The sequence below is a fragment of the Panthera tigris genome, chromosome F3 (genome assembly GCF_018350195.1).
Source record: "Panthera tigris isolate Pti1 chromosome F3, P.tigris_Pti1_mat1.1, whole genome shotgun sequence".
Lineage (NCBI taxonomy): Eukaryota > Metazoa > Chordata > Mammalia > Carnivora > Felidae > Panthera > Panthera tigris.
In genome coordinates, this window is record NC_056678.1 from 60718990 (window position 1) to 60743552 (window position 24563).

General features: G+C 45.6%; 1 protein-coding gene and 1 long non-coding RNA gene across 3 annotated transcripts in view; one reads left to right on the top strand and one right to left on the bottom strand.

Annotated features, from left to right (window-relative positions):
- LMX1A (LIM homeobox transcription factor 1 alpha) overlaps positions 1–24563 on the top strand; it is a 159895-nt gene that overhangs the window by 121257 nt on the left and 14075 nt on the right. The window lies entirely within an intron of this gene.
- On the bottom strand, positions 10970–22928 carry LOC122235932. Of its 2 annotated transcripts, XR_006214071.1 has the most exons (3): positions 22861–22928; positions 22266–22569; positions 10970–11265 (listed from the first exon to the last, which is right to left on the bottom strand). It is a non-coding gene; the product is annotated as an uncharacterized LOC122235932 (long non-coding RNA). The 2 variants fall into 2 exon arrangements; XR_006214070.1 differs by lacking the exon at positions 22861–22928 and having other exon boundaries at positions 22266–22851.

Consider the following 24563-nt stretch of genomic DNA (forward strand, 5'->3'; position numbering starts at 1 on the left):
CCTTTGTCTTCCAGTGTATTTGTTTTGTCTTCATATTATAGATGGAGAAATAAGGACACAGGATACTTGAGTCAGGGATAAGCCAGAATAAGAACTTAATTCTACCAATTACCAAGTCAGGACACTTGATACTCAGCCTCTGCTATAATTGTGAGTTGAGTAGAGTTTATCTTTCATGCTTGAAAAGTTACAGGCAATGTACAAACTCAGACAATGCATTATCTCTTTTCCATCAACTGTAATTTAATTTGGGGTCCTTATTTTGGTAGAAATCATAATTTAAAATGAGTGCAATTGCTTCAGAGTATATTTCAGCTACCATAGTGTGCTGTGTGCATTTATTTCTCTTACACAACCCCTGTAAGAAAAAAATATCAAATGGACAATCGACCGTTGTGATTTTTGCATGACGATGATGTTAATAATTATTGAGCCCTTGCTCTGCACAAAGCATTGCTTTAGGCACTTTACATAAATGAAATAACCTCAAATCAAGCTGATGTGGGAGGCCATGTTATGATTATTCCCACGGTACAGCTGAGGAAGGTGACCATGGAAAAATTAGTAATTTGCTTAAGGTCCTATAGCTAGTAACGGAACGAGACAGAATTCACACTAGGGCAGTCCAGCTCCAGAACCTGCATCATTAAGCACTATGCTGTGCTGTCCACTTGATAAAAATGTGAGGTCTATTTTAAGAGACCTCACGTTTTGTTCTCATGTGTCACTGACAGCTCTCCCTGGCTGCCTGTGGCAATGCTCCAGGTACTTGGTGGGACTTACTACCTGATAGACCCCAACTGAAGAACCTTTTCACGTATAATTAAAGCAATGAAAACAAGGTGATTCGAACTAAGTTTACACTCCCTTTCAAATCAGTCAACAGTTCACCTTCTGTTCTAACTCTGGACCCTCCTTAATAGTTAATCACGATCACTATACTTCTCATGGGCATCTCCTATAAGGATGTAGGCTTTGAAGGATCCAAAGACAGCATGGCATGTAAATACGGAAATACCTTAAAATGTGCGCACACACACACACACACACACGATTGGTTTTGTTTTGGTTTTTACAATTGTTCATCAAACTTCTCTTCTGCTCTGCAGCTATCTGATGGTTCTAGGAAAACAAATTGACCTTTTGGTCCAGATGAGAGGTATCAGCTGTGCCACCCACAGTCCTCATTAATTCAATGAATAAAAGTACAACAGGGGAGTAAATCAGTAAATATCAAAACTTCTAATCGGCTTCGCTGATCTGCCATGTCCTGCCATCTGTTATGACCCCGCTCTCAGGAGAAATGCACTCAGATTTGTTTTTCCAGTGATAGTGTTGACATTGTGCCTCTATCTATCCATCCTTCTATTGGATCCTTTTGGAGTACAATGGCAAGACTTTGCAGTGTGCCTGGTGAAAGTTAGGAGTGAAGTCTCTGGCCCTGGAGACTCAGCCTAAGACTTTGACCTTCTCCTACCTGAGCTAAATGACCAGAAACTCCATGTCCTTTACTATTGTGTAGTAAAGATGGGGGTGGGGGAGGAGGCAAATGCAGGGAAGATACTGGTTTTCTTGCAATGACATTCCAGCCAAGCCCATCAACGTTTAGATTTCCAACCCAGAGATTTCACGATGGATCTGAAGATGTTTTAGACCATGTAACAAGCAGAAGAAGGAACCAAGTGTGCCATGGCATCAGCCCTAAGAGAAACCCTAGTTGACTAAGGTTTGGTGGCAAACCAGGCTATAGCTTCTTCTGAGCACTTTGGTATTCGGTGCTGTAAAAGTGTATGGAAAACCATGTGATTTGAGAACCATTTGGATTCCTGGTGGTCCACGCCCAGGTTTGCATGCCGGGACCCAGGGGCATGCTGGCTTTTTCTTGGTGATTCCGAGCAGGAATTCGAGTTCATGTGCATGCATTACGAGATGGGGTCAGTGGACCCTGCTGGTATTCAAGGTAAGTGTCCAGGAATTTCTTAGGAATCTGTAAGGGTGGTAAATAGTGGCTTGAACCAACTCACCATCTGTTCCATGCATAGGCATTTGGTCAGCATCTGCATTGGGTAAGGATTGGGTTTGGGGTACAGGGGGGTCATATAGAAGTGTATGAGATCTGGCTAATGGGTGAATCTTTGGAGCGTGGACTATCTTTGGAGCCAGGCCTGCTCTAGGTGCAGGGATGAGCTCTGCTCTCATGAATCTTCTATCCTGGGGGAGGGAGACAGTCAATAACCAAATAGATCGATCACATTCTATGCTCAGTTGAGAGTTACTCTTCAAAGTAGTCACCCCGCGAGACTTAATTCTACTTTCGCCTTTGCAGAAGGTGAAGCTCAGGGGGACAGAGTTGGTTGGGGCAACTCAATCAGGGTTTTTTCCCCCCATGGCGGAAGCAGAGAGGCTCTGGAATTAAAACGAAAGGCAGCTGTTCCCTTAGAGTGAGCAGGGCTGTGAGATTTAGCAAGCCAAAAGCCAGCTGAATTTGAATTTTAGATAAACCATGCAACATGAAATTATTGCTTAACGGAAATCCCAACTTAACTATGCGTATTGTATTCAGTTAAGCGCAGCTCTACATAGGAGAGAATCTGGTGGGGGGTGGGGGTGGGATCACCTGATGGTGGTCTGTGCTGGATGGAGCCTGCCGAGGTGCATAGAAAGATGGTGGCTGGGTGGGTGGGTGGGTTGATGATTGGTAGATGGGGAGAAATGGAATTCTGCCCCACGACCCCCGAGTTTCCTCCCCTTTCCCTTCGGTGCATGGGTTCCGCCAGGCCAGGGAGGCAGGAGTCGAATCCGCCCTGTTGCCCTGGCGACTCCCTCCCGCCCTTAGCTCCCAACAGCCTGAATTACAGCCCAGCGAGGTGCCCAGCAGTCCGACTGCTTTTGTTCCGGGGGCGCGCGGGAGCCCGCGTTGGGCACTCGGTGCCAGGAGCCCTGGGCGCAGCCTGGGCCGCAGTCCCCGCGCAGCCCGCCCGCTCATCAAAGGCCCTTTGGAGATGGACGAGGGCGGGCGCCGCCGCACACCCGGCCGGGCAGTTTGATGAGAAAATGCAGCTAAAGAGCCCGGCGGTGGGGCCATATGTTCCCCATAATCTCCAAAGCCGTCACTTCAATTAGAGCCTCCCCTGAGTTCTAATGCCCGATCCTGAGTAAACAAGCCGCCCTGAAAGAAGAACTCGGTTTCCAATTAAAAGTGTACTAACATTTCTCCTTCCCTTAATTCCCGCGGAGCAAAGCCCCGCGCGGGCGGAGGCGCGGCCCGGGTCGCGGCGAGGTCGCCGCGGTCCCCGCCGCCCGCGCCGCCCGTTCCCAGGTGACGTCAGGCGGGGCCCCGGGATTAGGGCCCACCCCGCGCCCCCGCCCCGCCCCCCCTGCCCGCGCCGCGGACTTAATTAAAAGTAATGCCACGGTAAATCCGCCCGTCGTTTCTGGTGGAGCCGCGCCTCCGGGCCAGCCGCGGAGACAGGGCTTCCGAAGCAGGTGCTGGGGATTTGTGTGCTTGTGCATGTGTGTGCGTGTGTGCGTGCGCGTGTGCCTGCGCGCTCCCTCGTGTGTGTTTTAAAAGGGAGGGCCATGTTGTTGATTGGGGGAGGGCTGAGATTACCGTCTCCTCGCTCCCGTTCCTGCAGCTCTGCACCTGCGCTCACAGACAGACACACAGACATGCGTGCCACCTGCACTGTGCTTTCCTTCTGGCTCTTGGTGCCCCTGAGTCCCGTTAGGGTTTTGCTTGAGACACTCTGGGCACGCTGTGCGCCGGCGATCGCTGCATTCTCCCGCCTGCCTGCCTGCCTGCCTGCCTGCCTGCCTGCCTGCCTGTCTGCCTGTCTGTCTGTCTGTCTGTCTGTCTTGCCCCACCGGTGAGGATTCTAAGGGCACGAATACATAGTAGCCAGATGTGAGGCTATTTAAACGGCGGGAAGAGACCTTCAGGAGCTCCGAGCCCAGTGTTCAGGAGTTCTCCAGGGTGCGGAGTCTGAAACCCTGCAAACTCTGCATGAGGCATTCTAAAACTTGGTTCCTATTGAATTTTTTTTTTTTTTTCTTTTTCGGCAAAACTGGTTGAAGGTTGCCCGGTTTCAGATGGGAGAGTGATTGACAGATTAACTTTCTGGCCTACTCTCCACACCATGAAAGAATCAAAGAATTGAAGGCATTATGTGAAAAATTCCAGAAACATCAACAAGCAGAAAATCCTGGCCAGATCATTCAAATGCAAATGCTCTTCCTTCTTTCATGAATTATCTGCCCAAGTAATTACTTTAGTTTTTAGTTTGGCCTGGCTGGCGAAGACCTCAGAGAATTAGTCCCGCTAAGGCCGCGGCTGTTGGTTTATTCCTTACTGTCTGATTGATGCTAACTGAATTAAACCGAGGCGAGCTCAGACGTTTGGGGGCCTGTCACACTGGGTTAGATACCAGTGAGTACGGCAGGACGGGAAACAGACCTCTGGGTTACAAACACTCGGGTCCCTCGGTGGAGAAGAATCTCCTGTAACAAAATAATTACAGCAAAATATAATCTGCACGTATGTTTCAGGGACGACAAGGTGCTAGGATCCCAGCTATGGGATCAGTAATTCCCTTTGGGGTGTGTGTCTGTATATGGGGGCAGAGGAGTCAGGGGACTAGATGGGAAAGTACTTCACAATGAATGTGACATTGCTGCTGGGTCTTGGCCGAAGAGGTCATTTTCAGACGATGAAAGGCAGATGAGTAGGTTGTTAGGAAGAATGGCACAGCTTTGTGGGTGCAGGGATACAGGTGTAGGGTTGTATCTCTGCGTGGGACGAGGGGCTGGGATGTATGGTTCCTCTGGGGGCCTGAGATCCCGGTGCTGGTGCAAATGGCAAGATTGATGCCAGTGTGTAAAGGGTTTGGCATGTCTTACTTGGATGTATTCTGATGGTTAAGGGGAGTCTGACCAGACGTTTGTAAACACAGTCGTGAAGCTTCTCAATTTGGGCTTCTGACAGAGAAGGAATGCGGGTAGATCAGAGTCGGGGTGACCTTGCAGATGGGGGCGGCTGGGCAGGGGGCTGCTGCGGTGTTCCGTGGAGACATGAAGGTTGAACTCAGGCACAGATTAAGGAGGGGCTTCGGAGAATTCGTTCCTTCATTTACTGTCTCCATTCCTACATCATTCCCAGCATCGTTCTAAGTGCTGGGGTTACAGTGGTGAACAAAATATGCCAGGCATCTGCCGCTGGGGGGCTTAAGTTCTAGAATTAAATGATGTTGCATACAGGAAGAAAAGTAGAAGTCAAGGTGACTTGGGGCTTTCTAACCTGTATGAATGGTGATATAGCACAAGCAGAGATAGAGGCTCAGAAAAGAAAGATCTAGATAACGGATGCGGTGGGCGGGGAGGGGACATGTTGAATTTGGAGTTTTTGGTGGACAATGTGGATGTCTGGTGGGAAGTTGAACCCATCGGTCTTGGGTTCGACAGGGAGGTCAGACAGGGACTTGAGAATCACAGAAAAACAGAGGGTTTAATACTAGGTGGTTTCTCCCCAATGTCTTCACTGATGTAGTCATCAGAGTTCACGTGGTTATGGGAAAGCAAATAAATGAAACAAGAATAACAAACATCAAGTAGGGCAGTGACTCTCTAAGAGTATCCCAGGATCAGCAGCATCAGTGTCTCCTGGAAATGTGTTAGAAATGTGAATTCCTAGGTCCTATTCAGACCTATTCGATCAGACCCTCTGAGGATAGGAGGCAGAAATCTGTAAAGTTTGAGGGGCGCCTGCGTGGCTCAGGTCATGATCTCACAGTTCATGGGTTCGAGCCCCATGTTGGGCTCTGTGCTGACAGCTCAGAGCCTGGAGTCTGCTTTGGATTCTGTCTTCCTCTCTCTCTCTGCCCCTCTCCCGTTCACGCTCTGTCTCTCTCTTTCTCTCAAAAATGAATAAACATTAAAAAAAAAAAAAGAAATCTGTAAAGTTTGAGAACTATGAACAGCCCATAGAGCTCATCAGATACAAGTCATAATGACTATAGCCCACGCATGGGCAGTGGGCATCTGCCTTTGTTAATGACCATGGTCTGCAGAAACGGATCTAAATCCCATACTGGGACAGCTGTCGAGTGTTCTGATTCCACCAGGGAATGTGTGGACCCAGGCCCTAATTAAGCCCTGAAGTGTTTATGTAGTGATTCCCAACTTTTTTTTTTTCATTCTAGAATAATCCTATGATATTGTGTGGCTTTTACCCCATTCCATTGCCTTAGATTAGACTTTCGTCTGTCCATACTTTTGCTGTATCTCTAACCACACTATGAGTGGCTCGATATGAAAGGACATCGGCATCAGATATGTCTTGGACAAAACTGTTTCTGAAATAATTCCTTTCAACTCAGATTCTGTGGAATAACCAATGGACACACATACAGACACCCCTATTCTACAAGTCCCTCTTTATTACCATCACCTCCAAAGGCATTCATTCAGGCAACACTTGAGCCTGTCCTCTGTGCTCAGCCTCAGACTGCTCACCCAGAGAGCACAATGATACAAAAGACACTGTCTCTGGAGTCAGATGGACTTTGACACAATTTTGAATCTATCAGTGGGCAATACGTTATTTGGATAAATCGACAGTGAATGGGTGTACATGTTAAGTGTTGAAATGATTTTAGGGAAGAGAGAAATTGATGAGGACAGGAGTAGTCAGTGATTCGGTTAATATGTTGTTTTAAAACGCAGGCTTTGGGGGTTATGGGCAGTGCGTTTAATTTCTTGTTCTTCCACCTGATGGCTGGTGACCTCGGGCAAGCATTTGGACCTTCCTTCCCTCACTTGCAAAATGGCCTGTTGCGATGCTTGTAATGGGCTAATACATGTAAAGTCTTTATCGTGGTTCATGGCGCAAAGTAAGTGCTCAATAAAGAGGGTTTTTCATTGCACATAAGCCCCAGGGGCTTCTGCTGGTCCTTTCTGACATCTGATTCGTACACCGGCAAAGGAGAATGAGGAAGCCCAAGACATCGTGACACTCGAAGGACACCTTCCTGACTCGCTACAGTGCCCTTTTCGTATGGATGCGAAGCTGTGTGTTGGGCCACTTGACAGTGGTGTAGGGAACCACAGCTGGTGTTACCTAACCTGACAGCTGGGGTGTGACGAGAGGGAATTCAGGTTCTTGAAGGAGGGACAAAGGACGCCAGACACAATCGCTGCACGGTGGAACGTGCCAAAGGGAAGGTGACATTGGTTCTAGCACTTTCCTGGAGAATTTGTCTAGAATTATGTGCGGGGGACAGTCCGTTTATTTGAATTGTGCTTATTGTCTTTGTAAACAACGAACTGCAACTTAGGAAGCTCCTCACCTTGGCAGAAGGAAGGGCTTCCTCAAAAGGAGATGAGGTAATGACACCAGCCACCTCCTCCCCTGAAAAAAAAAGCACAGAGAAGTGTTCACCCTCCACCCCTCCTTCCTTTGCTAGCGTCTCCTGGTTCTGTGGGCTGCCATAAGCCTAGTCTGTGTTCTACGTAAGAGAGACCCGTGGAGACCTGGTTTTCCCTTCACGAGGCTGAAGAACTGTGCACTGGCCTTTTCTGGTGCTCTTCCTAGGTTGACAAAACACATGGAAATGCCTCCTTCTGTCTGATGAACTCTGAGTCTTTGAGCCCGGATACAGTCACTCCCAATGGGGAGGTCTCAGGGCGGGGCAGCACATTTTGTCAGAATGTCAAGGCTCCCGTGGGCCTCTCTACACCCTCATCTGAGACCCTTCGCTGCTCTGGCACAGGAGTCTATCCCCACCCTTCCCTCCACCGTGGTCCAGGGAGGCAGGCTTTACAGAGCCTTCCACTACCCTGTTCATTTTCTTTGACCTTGGATGTGCCCAAGGATCAGCAGGACAGAAGAAGGAGGTTTTTCTTTCTCCTTGTCTGTGAGATCCCTCTTGAGAGTGTTTGTCCTATGCATATGACATATTGGCCTCGGTCAGCGTGATGCCCTCAACGCATCTGGATGGTCTGTGTCGGCAAATTTCCAGTAGTGGGAGAAGCTTGTATTAGAGTATCTTGACGGCTAGAATTCTCAAGATATAAGCTTTAGGATCTATAATTTTCAAAACAGGTGAAAATGGCTATTAGATTAGTTTCAGTAGGAGAACAGAGATTATTCAGATAGAGTATCTCTAATTTTGCATCAAATGTAGGCTCATGGAACCCAACTAACCAGAACTCTCAATGAAGCAGAGTATGTCATTTGAAGTCCTCCTTTAGTATAAAGAAGGAATTAATCAGAAAATAAGCTGATGTTAAAGATTTATTTTCTGCAGGATCCTTAAAGTGTTTTGCAGAGTGGCTGTATAAAGCAATTGCTTATGTTTAAAACAGTACCTTCAGGATTTACTAGAAGATGAAGAAACATACCAAAAAAAACCCCCAACCAAACAAATAAAAAAAAAAAAAACCTGTGTCTACAAACTCTACTTAGTGACCCAGAAAGATGGAACAATTTGCTTTAGAAAAAAATGTTTTATCAACAAATATTGAAGTTTGGTATTTAACCCCATAGATGGAATGTATAGAGTTAGCAAGAATTTCCCCTGTTCACAGCTGTGGTTCCTGCCTCGAATGTTGAACTTAAAACTAATAACGAGGAAACCCCAGACAAGCCCAAATTGGTAGGTGTTGTACAAGCTAATTGGCCTGTGTTTTTCAAACATGAGGGCCCGTGAAAAGAAAAGGTTGAACTGGCCAGATTGGAGGAGATGGAGACCCGACAACTGGTTGCAGTGTGAGTTTTTGGGTTGGATCTTGGATCACAAGAAGCATACCCTAGGGACAGGTAGCAAAATAAAGACCCAAATTTGTACTGTAACGATATCACTTCTTAATGTTGACAGTTGTACTGTGGTTGTGTAAGGATGTTGTTCGTAGGAAATACCGAAGTAGGTAGAGGTGGGGAAAAAGCATAGCTCCTTCTCTGGGCCACAGTGGGTCAGTAAAGTTTTACATGCAGTGAGATGTTCACCTGTCTGATCGGCACTGTCGAGGATTTCTTCCCTCTCATCACCTATGACAGACACTTGGTGTGGCGCTGGAGTCTGGGCCAACAAGCTGGCAGCCTGGATTGGGAGCTGCTAATGCCAGGTGTATGTTTTTGGACAAGCTCCTTCACCTGTCTGGAACTCAGTTTCCTCACCTGTAATGCGAGGTCGTCAGTCTAAAGGTTCATCAGGCTTCTTTATTTCTTTGGAGCTACCTTCTTCTCAGCATGTTCTCTACCAAGAGGCAGCTGGAAGTTGTCAGAGCCCTATGTGCTGATTTGTAAGTAATGTAACAGGGTAACAGGAAACCTGTTGGTTCCTTTTATGTCAGCCCATGCGGGGAGTTATTGCCTTGTGCATAGGACCGGTTCCAGCACCAGGAAAAATGAAACTTGAGAAGTTCACGGGAGAATGTTAAGATTCAGATCATCATCTAGATAGCAAATGGTGGAGGGGCGGGGGTGTTCCTTAAGGCATTGCCTCAAGTGACATTCTTGCTGTCTGCCTTCTATGCTGTTGACATTAAATAATTATAGTAAGATTAGGAGAATCATTATGGAAACGGAGCATAAGCTCAGAGGTTTCTGTTCACCATCGTAAATGCTTTCTCAGAAGGTCATAGTCAGGATACTTTAATGTGAGCCCTACTGACATTTTGGGTGAGACAGTTTGGTATTTTGCATCTATGGCCTCTTTCTGCTAAATGCCAGGAAGGTCATCGGTCATTGTACCAACCAAAGAGCCTTAATACATTCGCAGAGGACCCTGGGGACAAAAGATTTCTTATTGAGAACCACTGGTTAATTTAGTGATCATAACCAGACAGCATATTTGTTAGTATTTTCCCCGTTCATTCAGAAGACCACATTGAAAGGAATCTAAGGCGTCATTTATCACAACTCCCTTACTCCATAGTTGAGGGAATTGAAGTAAAGTGCCTCGTCCAAGACCACGTTATAGTTACTGGGGAAGGCACATGTAGTGTTAGGCTGTCTTGCGCCCACTTCAGAGAGAGCTCCCCCAAATACCAAAGACGTATTTGGGACTAATAATGGAAATGGCTGTAACTTTCATTGGTGGATGGCCCTCCCCGAGGTCCTGAGCCTTGGGGTTTTCTAGAATGACCAGACCCTTAAACGGTTTATCCGGTTCAGGAAGGCTTAGGAGCCTAAAACAGAGCAAAGGCCACATTTCATGTTCATGTTTATTGGCTGCATCTTAACATATGCAAAATTGGGGTGTGACTCACAAAGTTGAGATGTGGTGAGAAAGCGCTGTATCAAAGTTTAATTTGTCACCTTTTTTTTTTTTCTTGGTGGCCCATAAAATGACATGTTCTATAATTAAAGTATCTTATATTTGATGGATTATGGTAACTGATTGCCAGGACAGGTTGTAAAGATCATTTCAATTTGAACAATTCCCAGAGGTTTGCCGCGTGTGGCAACACCTGTCTTCTTAGTTGGTTGGTGTGCGTATGACAAAGCAGTACAGATATTGGAGACAAATTGAAGAGAGGTGCTCTAAGCAAAACTGACGAGCTGTCCAATTTCTGTGTCCCATCCCTGGAATAAATTTCCGGTAAAGTCTTTGCTGGCCTCCAGTTTTGTCTGTGGCCTTTAGGATCTGGCCATGGTGCTGACTGTTCATAGACCGTTAGTACTGATTTCCAGCAAATCTGGTGCCCAAAGTCTAAATCCTGGAGTGATAATTGTCATGTCTCATTACCTAACTGCTATTGTGGCATAAGCCTTCAAAACTAGTCAAAGAAAAATAACAAAGGAAGTGAGAAGGTGATTTGAGCTAACTTTGGTTTCAGTATGGCTAGTGAAATGGGGTGTCTGGAGATGCTCACCTGGCAAATGAAGGCACAGTTGCCAGACCTGTAACATCCCTTGTCAGTCTGGAGAACTGTGTTAGACAGGGGCCGACGAGGAGAGTAGAAACAACTGTCATTATTTAAAATGGGGTTTAATACAGAGCGTTCGTCACACAGTGATGGGATCGTTGAGATGCGAACAGATCAGGATGGTGAAAAAGTCTACAACTTTGCAGCAGAGGAAAGCTGCAGAGTGACAGGTGATAAAGCTTCTGTGGACATCTGGTGGAAGCTGCCACCGCGGTGGGATTTTCACGTGTGACTCAGAGCCATGGAGGAGGTATAACAGCTGTTGGAGGCACGACCCAAGTAGAGGGGGGTTGAGGAAATACTTTGGTTTTTTTCCCTTTCTTCTGACTTCCTTGTGAGTGCCTGTAAACACATAAATGATGGAAGTATTAGGACTCCTCTCTATATTGAAGAATAAGTATTTATCCTTGAAGGTAAAGCACCTATAAGTCTAAAAGCGCCTTCATTGGGAGAATAAAATTCAGCTTTACAGAAATTGGACCCATGCATAACTTCTCTGGTGCACATCCATCATGTAGAATAACCCACATGATATAAAGAGAAGCTACATTAACCTAGAACCTGATAGCAAGGTTAAGCTGCAGCCACTGAGATAGCACATTCGCCACCTACGTGTCCCCAAAGCTCAGCCGTACCTATAATGGTAAGGTATTTCCCATTGTCAAGCTTCTTGAGAGCCTCTTGCTCTGGTTCTCACTGGTGTCAGTGAAGAGGAAACAGCTAGTGCAAGGGAGGGCTCATTTAAGACTCGATCTAAGACAATACGCGAAATGGGCCCACTTGCTAACATTTGTGTTTTGTGAGAGACGTTAGTTTGAGTCGTTTGGGTTTTGCAGGCAGAAGCACTGCTCAGCACTTTGCCTCAATCCCAAGGGGTGATAACGAACGGAGGAGTAGAGAGCAAACTGATGTGAGGGTAAAAGAAAGGTGAATCATGCTGCAGAGTCCTTTCAGAGGCCCGCCATTCTCTTACCAGCCTAGGTATCCATGGCTTGGGTGTTTAGTAGCCATTACACTTGACAGAGAGGACAGGGAACTGGCCCTCGTGCTTGGTAGGGTACTTGGAGATGATGAATGCCAATGGCTGTCCTGTTCGTGCCAGTCTTAGGTCACTGTATACTTTTCATCCAGTCACACCATTATTTTTTAAATATAATTTTACTCTCCCCTAATTATCAAAACTAGAAGGAATCACTCTGAAGATGTAGATTAGTTGAAAACGTATGAAGACCTCTGTTGACTGAAAGTAAGAATGCATTATGGAGAGGGTGACAACCCAAGATGGCAACATAGGTCGTTCCTGACTTCACTTCCTCTCACCAGAACAACTAACATCTATTCAAGGACAACACACCACTGGGAGAATTCTAGAACACAGAGTGAGGCTGAAACCATCCCCCCCACCCCCACGCACACTTCCGAGACTGCATTAGAAGGGTAAGAGCAGGGGCTAAATGTTGACCACATTGCTTCTGTCCCTGAACAGCACAGCACCACGAAGAGAGTTCTACCCTGAGCCACTGGGTCCTCAAGTGGGAAAAGAGAACCCAGGATGGGACAACCAGCCTCCTACTCTGGAGTTCATAACTCACAGTTCATACCTACTGTGCCCAGGTAGTAATCCCAGGCATCAGTTTTGTTCATCTGCAGAACCAAGTTGGGAGCACACTCTGACCAGAGAACTTGGTGGGATGTAGGTACTCCTGATTGGGATCCTCAAATGAATAGCTTGTTTTCCCTAGAGCCTAGTTTGCCCACACTCAGGCAAGGTGCTGAATCACAGCCCCATCTGACCAGAAGGGCAGGTGACTACTCCTGGAAGCTGTGAAGCATAGTGGTGCTCAAGACAGCAGGTGGGCAGGTGGAGCTGCTCACATCCGGAGCAAAAGTCACTACTGGGAATGGAGGCTATGCACAGGTGGAGGGATTAATTCATGGCCAAGGCTGAGGGTATCTCCTGACTCCTCCCAGAGAGCATGTTTGGGAAACTGAGAGTATTGTGGAGTGGTCCTTCCCCTTCCCACCCATGCAAGGAGGTTGAGACGTAGTTCCATGCATTGTGGAGAAGATCTTCTGGCCCCATGTGACCAGAAGACTTGGAGACAACTCTTGGAAACTGTTCAGCCCAGTGACATTCAAGCCAGGAGAAGGGCAGACAGAGCAAATCGTTTGCAGGGCAAAACTCGTGGCCCTCTTCGGCTAGGGAACTTGGGGTGTGGGCCGGCTTGAGTTAGGACAACAATCAAAGAGCTTTTCTGGTTTTAGAGCTGCTTTTCTTGCTGTGCCGAGGCAGGGAATATAATTCACAATCCCACTCATTGCTCAGTACAGCCTTCAGCACGTTTGGCCATGTCAGGGGACCCAACCAGAGAACACAGGAACCTGCATAGATCATCCAAGAGCACTGCATAGGGGCATTTGAACAGCATAGCCTGCAGCTTCCCCCATCTTCACAGCAAAACCAGTGGCCTCGCCTGTCCAGGTAATTCAGTGCACACTCAGGATTGATTTGACCCTGCAAACAATGAGGTTCACACTCCCCTACAAGGGCAGGGAAGCCAATTAATCATTCTACTTATTGCTGAATATAGTACCCAGTCCCAACACTTTAATAAGCCTGACCAGAAAATTCAGGAAACTGCAAAGTCCAGCCTACAGTCTCATGTGGGCAGGGAAACAAATGAGCAGTCCCAGTCGACTATTCTCAGCTGGTGGCACCCCACACCCCCATTTTTGGAGTTCAAACAATTGCCTCACCCCAGAATAGACCATAGTAGCGGGTTCCAATTGTCCAAAGACATTACCATTAGATACACACAGAAACTGAAACTGAGCTAACTGGTGAAAAACTGTCTCTGCCAGAGCAAACTTGTAAAGTCTTGAAGAGGAGCCTCATTTCTCAAATGCACAAGGTATTGATGTAAGGAATCAATGATCACACACACACAAGTAAATATGACACCACCAAATGAAAATTATAAAGCTGCAAACACCCTCAGGAAACAGAGATCTACAAACTGTCAGACTAAGAATTCAAAATAAACCTCTTAAGGAAGTTTGGCAAACTACAAGAAAACACAGACAACTAGGGGCCCCTGGGTGGTTCAGTCAGTTGGGCATCTGACTCTTGATTTCAGGTCAGGTCATGATCTCATGGTTCATTTGTGGGATTAAGCCCTGCGTTGGGATCCATGCTGATAGCACAGAGCCTGCTTGGGATTCTCTCTCTCAAAATAATTAAACTTAAAAAAAAAAAAAGGAAAACAGAGACAATGTGACAAAATTAGGAAAACAATGCATGAACAGAACCAGAAGTTTGACAAGGAAATAGCAACCATCAAAAAACCCAAATAATACTTCTAGAGTTGAAAAATACAATAGCTGAACTGAAGAATTCAATAGAAAGTTTCAAAAGTAGACTCAACCATGCAGAAGAAAGAATTAGTGATCTGGAGGATAGGACATTAGAAATTACCCAGTCAGGGGCTCCTGGGTGGCTCAGTCAGTTAAGCATCCGACTTTGGCTCAGGTCATGATCTTGAGGTTTATGAGTTCAAGCCCTGCATCGGGTTCTGTGCTGACAGCTCAGAGCCTGGAGCCTGCTTCATATTCTGTGTCTCTCTCTCTGTCTTCCCCTCCCGTGCTCATGCTCTGTCTCTCTTTCTCAAAAATAAATAAACATTAAAAAAAAAAAAAAGAAATTACCCAGTCAGAGGAGCAAAAAGAAAAAATGAAAAAAAGTGAAGAAACCCTGTGGGAATTATAGAACACAATGAAAAAAAACAATGTTTTCATTATGGGAATTCCAGAAGGAGAAGAGAAAGAGAAAGGGACAGGAAGCATGCTTAAAGCAATAATGGCTGGATTTTTCCAGACCTGAGAAATGGACATCCAGATCCAATGAGTCAAAGAAAAAATTAATGGGGAAATATTTTTTTTGAAGAAAAGGAAAATGGAAAAAATACCTCAGAACTTATGGGGTGCAACAAAAGCAACTCCAAGAGGGAAGTTCATAGCAATAAACCCCTCTATTACGTAAGAAAGATCCCAAATAAACAGTCTAACTCTATGCCTCAAGGAAATAGAAAAACAACAGACTGAGTCCAATGTTTGCAGAAAAAGGAAATAATAAAGCTTAAAGCAGAATTAATAGAGAACGAAAAATAAAACACCAGAAAAGATAAACCACGCTAACAGTTGATTCTTTGAAAAGACAAACAAAATTGACAACCCCTTAACTAAACTAATCAGGGAAAAAAGAAAAAATCCAAATGAACAAAATTATAAATGAAAATGGAGGCATTACAAGCAATAGTACAGAAATTCAAAGGATGATGAGACTACTGTGAAAAACTCTATGCCAACAAACTGGACAATCAAGAAGAAAAGGAAAAATTCTTAGAAACATGTAACTTACCAAGATTGAGTCAGGAAGAAATAGATCTGACTAGACCGATGACTAGTGAGGAGATTGAATCAGTAACAGAAATCTTCCAAAAAACAAACAAACAAACAAACAAAAAAACCCCTCAGGACCAAATGGCTTCCCTGGTGAATTTTGCCAAACATTTTAGGAATTAACATCAGTCCTTCTCACTCTTCCAAAAAATTGACAAGAAGGGAACATTCCCAGACTCATTTTACAAGGCCAGCATTATCCTCATACCAAAAAAACCAGAAAAGGATACTACATAAAGACCACAGGTCAATGTTCCTGATGAAGATAGATGCAGAAATTCTCAGTAAAATACTAGCAAACCAAATTCACTAGCACATTAGAAGGATCATTCACCATAATTACATGGGATTTATCCCTGAGATGCAAGGATCGTTACACAAATGCAAATCAGTGTGCTACACCATATTAATATAATGAAAAAAATGATAGGATCATCTCAGTAGATGCTTAAAAAGCAGTCAACAAAATTCAGCATCCATTCATGATAAAAACTCTTAACAAATCAGGCATAAAAACATATCTCAACACAGTAAAGGCCATATATGACAAATCCATAGCTACCATAATACTCAGTGGTGAAAAGTTGAGAGTTTTCCTCTATGATTAGGAACAAGATAGGGATTCCCACTCTCACCATTCCTATTCAACATAGTACCGGAAGTCCTAGCTAGAGCAGTCAGGCAAGAAAACGAAATAAAATGTATCAGTTGAAAAGGAAGACATACAATTGTCTCCATATGCAGAAGACATGATTTTATATCTAGAAAATCTTTTTTTTTTTAAGTTTATTTATTTTGAGAGAGAGAGAGAGAGCGAGCAAAAGAGCAGGCAGGGGAGGGGCAGAGAGAGAATGCCAAGCAGGCTTTTGCTTGGGATTGTTTATCGTGCTTGAGGCAAATAGACCAATGGAACAGAATCAAGAACCCAGAAATAAACCCAAACATATCCAGTCAACTAATATTTGACAAGGAAGTCAAGAATACTTAACGGAGAAAAGATAAGTCTCTTCAGTAAGTGGTGCTGGGATAATTAGATATTCACATTTGTAAGAATCAAACTGGACTCAGATTTTACTCCACGCACAAAAATTAAGTCAAAATAGATTGGAGGACTTAAATGCATGACCTGAAGCCATGAAACTCCTAGAAGAAAATGGGAGCAAATCTTTTTGACATGGGTCTTGGTAATGATTTTTCGGATAGAACACCACAGCACAAGTGATGAAATAAAAAATAGACAAGGGAACTACTTCAAACTAAAAAGCTGCTGCACCCCCCAAAAGGGACCATCAACAAAATGAAAAGGCAAGCTACGGAATGGGAGGAGGTATTTGCAAACCATATCTCTGATAAGGAGTTAATATTCAAGATATATAAAGAATTCTTACAACTCAATAGCAAAAATCCCCAAATAACCCGATTTAAAAATGGGCAAATGATCTGAATAGACATTTCTCCAAGGAAGATCTGTGAAAGACCAGCAGGCACGTGAAATGTTGCTCAATATTGCCAAGCACTGAGGAAATGCAAATCAGAAGTACAGTGAGATGTCACCTCACCTCTGTAACAATGGCCATGATCAAAAGGGCAAAAGATAGCAAATGCTGGTGAGGATGTAGAGAAAAGGGAACCCTTGTGCACTGTCGGCGGGAATGTAAATTGGTGCAGACGCGATGGAAAGCAGACTGGAGGTTCCTCAAAAAATTAAACACAGAACTATCCTATGATCCAGTTATTCTGCCTCTGGGTGTTTATCCAAAAGAATTGAAATCAGGATCTTGAAAAGCTCTCTGGACTTCTGTGTTCACAGCAGCATTATTTGTAGTAGCTAAGACATGGAAACCTAAGTGTCCATTGATGGGTGAATGGACAAGAGGTTGAGCTATATATACACAATAGAATATGATTCAGCCCTTAGAAACCAGGCAGTCCTATCATTTGTGACAACATGGTTTTCGACCCTGAAGGCATTATGCAAAGTGAAATGGGTCAGACAAAGACAAATACTGTATGATCTCATAGGTGGATCTAAAAAAAAAATAAAAACAAAACAAAAACACAAGCTTATAGAAAAGAAGGTCAGACTGGTGGATACCAGAGGGGAGAGTTGGGGGGGTCAGTAGAATTGAAAGGCAAGTGATCAAATGGTACAAACTTCTGGAATGAACCATATGATGACAACAGCTAACACTGCTGTGTGGTACATGGGAAGTTGTTAAGAGAGTAAGTCCTGAGAGTTCTCATCACAAGGAGAAAGTATTTTCCTTTCCTTTTGTTGCATCTATAGAGAAGGTAGATGTTAGAAGAACCTATCGAGGTGATAATTTCACAATATATATAAATTAAATCATCGTGTGTACGCCTTAAAGTTATACGACAATGGATGTCAATTTTTTCCTGATAAAAACTGGGAAGAAATGTACTATGATTGCTGGTCCTCCCTGTGTATTATACATGCAGGGGTAGGGGTAGGGAAAGAGAGGGAGGAATGTTCTAGGTCAGTAATTCTCAAAGCGTGGTTTCTGGACCAGTAACATCAGCATCACCTGGGAGATCATTAGAATTGCAAAGTCTCAGACCCCTTCCAGACCTACTGGGGAGAAGGCCCCTCGTCCCAGAGAGAAAGGCCCAGCAATCTGTGCTTAAGTAGCTTAATTATGGTGGTCTTATGTTCAGAGCACCGGTATTCTTCCTCTTACCTTATTTCAACAATAAACTTTATAATTTACCAGTAGTGACAGTATCCAGAAGACTTTTTACCCTTAGAAACTCAAACCCAGCCGGGCACGTGGGTAACTCAGTTGGTTGAGCGTCCGACTTCGGCTCGGGTCATGATCTCGCGGTTCCTGAGTTCGAGCCCCGCGTCGGGCTCTGTGCGGACAGCTCAGAGCCTGGAGCCTGCTCCGGATTCTGGGTCTCCCTCTCCCTCTGCCCCTCCCCCACTCATGCTCTATGTCTCTCTCTCTCTAAAATAGACAAACGTTAAAAAATGTTAAGAAAGTCAAAGCTAGCTCATTACGCGAAGTGTTTATGACGGTGCTATTAGCAGTGATTTCCTCAACATCAAGATCAACTCCGGACACCCAGTTTCACTTAAGGGTGACAACCATAAATCCTCTCTAAATGGCTATAGTGGAGTTCACTGCACACAGTTGTAGTATTTATAGTTAATTTAGGGCAAGCTCTTTCTGCAAAAGATATGGTTTCCTCACCCAATCTTATGTTTTCACCGGCGAAGAACCGTGGCCATGAGAATGTTGAAGATCTCTCACTTAGGAAGGGCAGCCCCACCCGAGAGGGCTGAGGGCCTCCTGGCCGAGTGCCCGTTTCTCCCCACAGCTGTCCTTGGGGACCATATGTTCCAGTCACCGGATGACTGGCTGGAGGACAAATCATACTGTGGTCCCTGCTCTGCAATGTTGGCCCCTCTCTGTCCACATTTCCATTTTCTTTTCTTTGGTTTCCCTTCTTCCGGCCTTTATCCCTAATTATCATAATTTTGGGTTTCTCTTTTTTTAATGGCCTGTTCTCTTCTCATGAAAACATACTGGGTGGGTACTGATGGAACAGAGGGCCATCTGTGGGGTCAATATCAGTGTGAAAGAGAAATTCAGATCGTAGTTTAAGGGGCGGACTTTTCATCCCCGCTGAGCCCTTAAGTACGGAGGTAACTAATAATTCTCCAGTAATTTCTATAGCCACAGGAAGTTGGTTGGCATTGGTGAATGGATTTGTGAAAAATGGGAAGACAGGACTGTGCGGTGTGCCATGCATCGCGACTGTGACTTTTGGCTTCGTTCTGTCCGCTCTGTATTAATCAGATGTGAGCTATTTAACAACTAATTGTTAATCTCCTGAGTGCTCAGCCTGTCACAGAGGATCGGAAGATTATTTCAATGTGTCTGTTTTCTAGAAGCTTATTCTAGCTCTATGGAAGATACACAAAATTCTAATGATAATATTTATTTAGCGAGCATCAAGTTCTTACCATAAGCTTAGTACATAAATACTATACATCAGTGGTCTAATTTATTATTCCTAGCCTCTTGGGCAGGTGCATTTAACCCTATTTTATAGATGGGAAGACCAACACTTAATGCCGGCATCTTGGTCAAGGGCACCAGCTAAATGATAAAATGATGGAGTAAAATATTCGAATGTAAAGCAATGCTTTTCACCCCTTTGCTATACTACTTCCAGAAGTATGGCCTGACAGGATTCTCCTACTAGCCCAGGGCAGCACTTGTTTCAAAAAATCCGCACTTAAGAGTTTATATTATTCTTTTCAGCTCCAGTGGTTAGAGAATGTAAAGCAATATATAATTTGAACATTCTTGGGTATCTAAAACGTTTGAGGCAGACAAACACGGGCTCAGGGTTTTTGGAAAAGAAAAGAACTGTCATGGAAGACAGGTGAGGGTGTCCTCAGGAGATTCGGGTCTTTTGGTACAGAATTCTGGCACTAAAAGAAGTATTCCCTCCCCTCCCCAGTCATTCTCCAGCCTGTTGCTCTATTTTGTTTTATTCCTGGCATATTTAACATGGTCGTGGACTGATTTATGGTTTTCTTTCTTTATTCATTGTCTGTCTTCTCCCAATAGAGGTAGGAAGGCAGAGACTTTATTGCTGTTGTCCACTCCTCCTCACCCCGTGTCTGGAAAAAAGCCCGGGCGTGGTAGGCACACACCCAGATGTAGTTGTGGAATGATGGGACATCCCATATGGGGAGTGTGGGTTTCACAGTGGGGATATGCAGTAGGTTCATAAGCAGTCAAGAGACATAGTAAAAATGAAAATATTGAAAATATCTTGCATTTTTATAGCATTTTACAATCTTTTAAGGGCTTTTACCTACTTCTGCTTTTGAGTTCTTACAACCCTGTTAGGGAGGCATGGCAGGTCTTTCTTCCCCTGATTTTACAACTTAGGAAGGTAGGGCTCCGAGGGGTTAGGTCCTTTACCTTAGATCACGTAGCCAGTGAGTGGTGGAGGTCAGTAGACACTGTGTGTCTGACCTCACTTTGCTCTTTTGAGTCTCTCATTGGTTTGTGGAATGGACTGGAGTCTGAAGGCACAGACCTGGGTGGGCACTGGCCTCAGCCTGCCTCTTCAAACCAGCAGAGGGCCTAATCACCACCGGGATGTCTCTGCCAAGGGCACACAGGCAGTCAGATCAGCTGTGGTCATCCAGGCAACTTCTGTGTATGATGAAGTCCACAATGAACTTGTCCAGAAAGGATTCCCTGCCACAATGAGGCCATTTACAGTGTCATCCAACTCACTCAACTCCCCAGTCGCCTCGAGGATTGTTGTCTGGTTCTCTTTTTAATTTGGAGAGAGAACCCTTTATCTCCCGACCCTGACTTAAACAATTTCATTTTCTCAGATAACTTTATCCTCCTGAAGATAATTAATGCAGCAAAATTAGACTACTTCAAAGAGATCTAGTATTCGATCCACCTAAGTCTGTTCCTAAACCAGAGCAAATGCACTCCAACCTTATTAATATTAACCTAGGACAGTGTTATGCGTATCACATCCCTGCCTAGTGAATCACTGGGCAGCTGGATTAATGAGCTTTTATTGAGGCTGAGCGCTGAGCCCCCAATACCTGATTTGACTTGTTAGAAGCTTCCAGTCCCCCTCTCTGGTACTAGCCACATCAAAACTACACAAGTTATGGCTTTTGTTTAGTGATGTCGGTATCGAGGAGTCTTCTGATATCCTGGTTATTCGTCTCTCCATATACGACAAATCTATGCATAGAGGCAGTGAGAACGTTTGCACCAGTGCTTAACAGTTTGGATGGCATGTAAATGTGCTTTTATTAAAATGGGGAAAGCAATGGAGGAACTCAGAGGAAAGGATGCAGTGTGTGTGTGTGTGTGTGTGTGTGTGTGTGTGTGTGAAGAGGCAGGGTAGGTATTAGCATAAAGCCTATTCAGATGTAAAAAGACCCCAAACTGATGCAAATCTATGGTAATTCCCAGGAGTGGAGATGTCCCTCCCTCCGGGGTCCTGGCTGGCCCCTCCCTCTGCCTGGCACAGAAGCCCCCCACCCGTCGTGGGCATTGCTGAACAAAGGTGCCTTTCTGGGACACGTTACCTCCGGCCTGACTCAGGAGGGCTCTTGGCTTCTGTGTGCTCTGCTCTGGAAGGGCTTAGCGCCTTAAGACTGGAGATCTTTGTGGGGATCGCAGTGGTGGGGCACGTGTGGGGAGGGAGGGGAGGCTCCGTCCCTCTTGGACTGAAGAGAATGGCTTTCCAGCAGGAGCTCCAGGTGGATGACCCACCCCAGAGAAAGCCTTGCCCGTGAGCCTTTCTTTCCTCGCTCTTTAATAACAGGGACGCCGGCTGCGGTTGGGCAGTACCTGATATTTTGCAAATACCAGGCACCCTTGGATCTTTGTCACAATCCCATGAGGCAGCTTAGGCAGGGAGAGGGGGCGTGGGGGCACCAGACAGAGCATCCCCACTGTGTGCCCTCGGGCAACGCTATGCTCTGCCTGGGGCCTCAGTTTACTCATCTATAATATGTATATATATATATACACACGTATATATATACGTGTATATATATATATATGTATATATATATGTATACACACACACACACACACACACACACACACACACACACACACACATACGTATACGTTTCCTGCCTCATAGTGTTGTGATAGGGACAATCAACCAATGCAATTGTAAAATGACTGCATGCCAAGGAAAGGATTCTTATGTTATCTTGTGGATGAAGAAATTTGGTCTTAGAGATGTAGGGAATTTCATCCAAGGGGATACAGCTGAGGAGCGAAATTAAGGCTAGCATCCAGCTGTCCTATTTCATGGCCACAGTTACATCTTACTATATTTTGTATATTCACCTGATGCACCTGACCTTTCAGTGTCCGTGGGAGACAGAGGCTGAATCTTCATCATCTGCGTGTCCCAGAATGGTCCCCCTACAGTGCCTGACGAAATGAACCAGTTCCAAGTCAGATCTTTCATAGGAACCTGAGTTGGGTCTGAGTCGAGATCTCCTCGAAGAGCCACGTGTAAGGCGGTTTCAAACAGTAGCTGGAGGGACTTTACTTTTCTAGAGGACTTTCCTTCTTGCCTGTTGGATTTTAGATGCTGCGGCATCTGGAGTTAACTGTTGCCGTGTTCGGGGAGAATGCAGTTCCAATCCTGTAGTGCAGGGCAGTGACCGAGATAGCTTCCTGTCTTCATACACCCTGTCTTCATAAATTCCGCCCTTCCTTCCTTCCCTCCCCCCCCAGCGAGTCCCAGACCCTTCCTCTCCTCCCCCGGCTTGAAGGACATTTATGAGGCTCATCGCTGGGGAGGCATCTAAGGCCCGTTCCTGCCTCTCCCTTCCCTACCATGAGGGTCTCTGCCCCCCTCCCTCACCCTCACCTCCCGGGCCAAGCTCAGATATCTCTTTCCCTGTTTATGGGCCGTTGGGATTTTTCCAACAACCTGAAATGAATCTCCGAGGCCCCACAGGTAGGGCAGCCCGTCTCGGGGCCATAAACCATGGCTGGTGCTTTCATCTGTGATTGCTTATGTCATAAACGAGTGGGAGGGCCAGGCAAGGGGGAAGCAACAGCCCTGAACCATTCCAGATTTTTTTTTTTTATGAGAAAAGGGAAAGAAAGACCCTGAGAAACATGTTCAAACTTTATGCCAAGCAAGTTCATTTCACTCTGTTAGGCTGTGCGAGGAGACTTAATCTCTGGCCTTCCCCACTAGGAGTCAGATTTATGCTGTGTTTGTGTCTAAATGGCCTCCAGGGATGCTGACATTTGTTGTCGGAGACAGCGAGTAGTGTTCCTTTCATCTCCACTGAGGGGTGTCAGCTTAAATTATGAGGGATCGCTCTGGCCTGCATCTGGGTGTGGGAGCCTCTGGCAACAGAGAGGGGCCCTCCTGCCTCTCCTCCCACGGCTTTGCTGTTTGAAGGTTCCTCTCCATCTTCTACTCCCCAGTGCTCCTGCGGGTCCTGGGAGGAATTTCCTAGCTCTCTTAGAACTTTTTCTTTCTCTCGGACAAATCGATTAAGGGTGTATTTCAGGCGTTGTGTGTTTTTAAAAAATTTTTTTTTTACATTTTATTTTTGATAGAGACAGAGCGTGAGCGGGGGAGGGGCAGAGAGAGAGGGAGACACAGAATCCGAAGCAGGCTCCAGGCTCTGAGTTGTCAGCGCAGAGCCCAGCGCGGGGCTCGAACTCACAGACCATGAGATCATGACCTGAGCCGAAGTCAGACATTTAACCGACTGAGCCACCCAGGTGCCCCAGGCATTGTGTATTTTTATGGAGAAGTTGGGGTCAGAGTCAGACAGGCCTGGCCTTGCTGCAGGAGGAGGCAGGGAGCCTCCGTGAACATCCCAGGAACAACCTGGAAATTCCCCAAGACAGTTAGAGGGCACCGTTATGCCCGCAATATTTACAACACAGCAGATAAAAGCGGGGAGGTGGTTAGCGATGGCCTGAGTTCCCCTTGGCAGCTGGGTCGTGGCACCTGTCGGCACTTTGAGAAGTGCCAAAAGGCCCCTCCGTGCTCGGTCTTCATAATCTCCCTCGCTCGGATCTGCCAGGACACCTGAAATTCCACAGCGGTGACTGTTTGGTTGGAGGCATTTTGTGTTCAGTGCATCTACGTTTTTGACGGTGGGAGAGAACAAACACATCAAGCTCTGCTAATCATGGACTCCTCCGTGTCACCTGGGTGCTTCCAGAGTCAGAACCCGAAAGACTGGGACGTAGGATATGTCAGTTTTGATGGAAAATAGGAGGAGGTCAAGAGAGGTCTGGACGAGGGGCCAGCAAACTGTGGCATGCAGGCCTAATCTGGCCTGGTGCCTGTTTTTTGGAATACTGTTTTATTGGAACACAGCCACACCTGTTGTAGTGTGGCTTTTGCACTACCATGGCAAGGTTGAGTCATTGCAGTTGAGACTTTAAGGCTTTCGAAGAGTGAAATATTTACTCTCTGGTCTTTTACCAAAAAAAAAAAAAAAAGTTTGTAGGCCCCTGGCCTAGAGCATGTAGGCCTCTCGGAAGGCAAAATGTGGGACCTGAGGGAACAGAGAGAGAGAGAGAGAGAGAGAGAGAAATTAGTAGCAGAAAGGAGGAATAAAATAGGGAGAAAGTGTACCCACAAAAGCAATAGAAACCCCA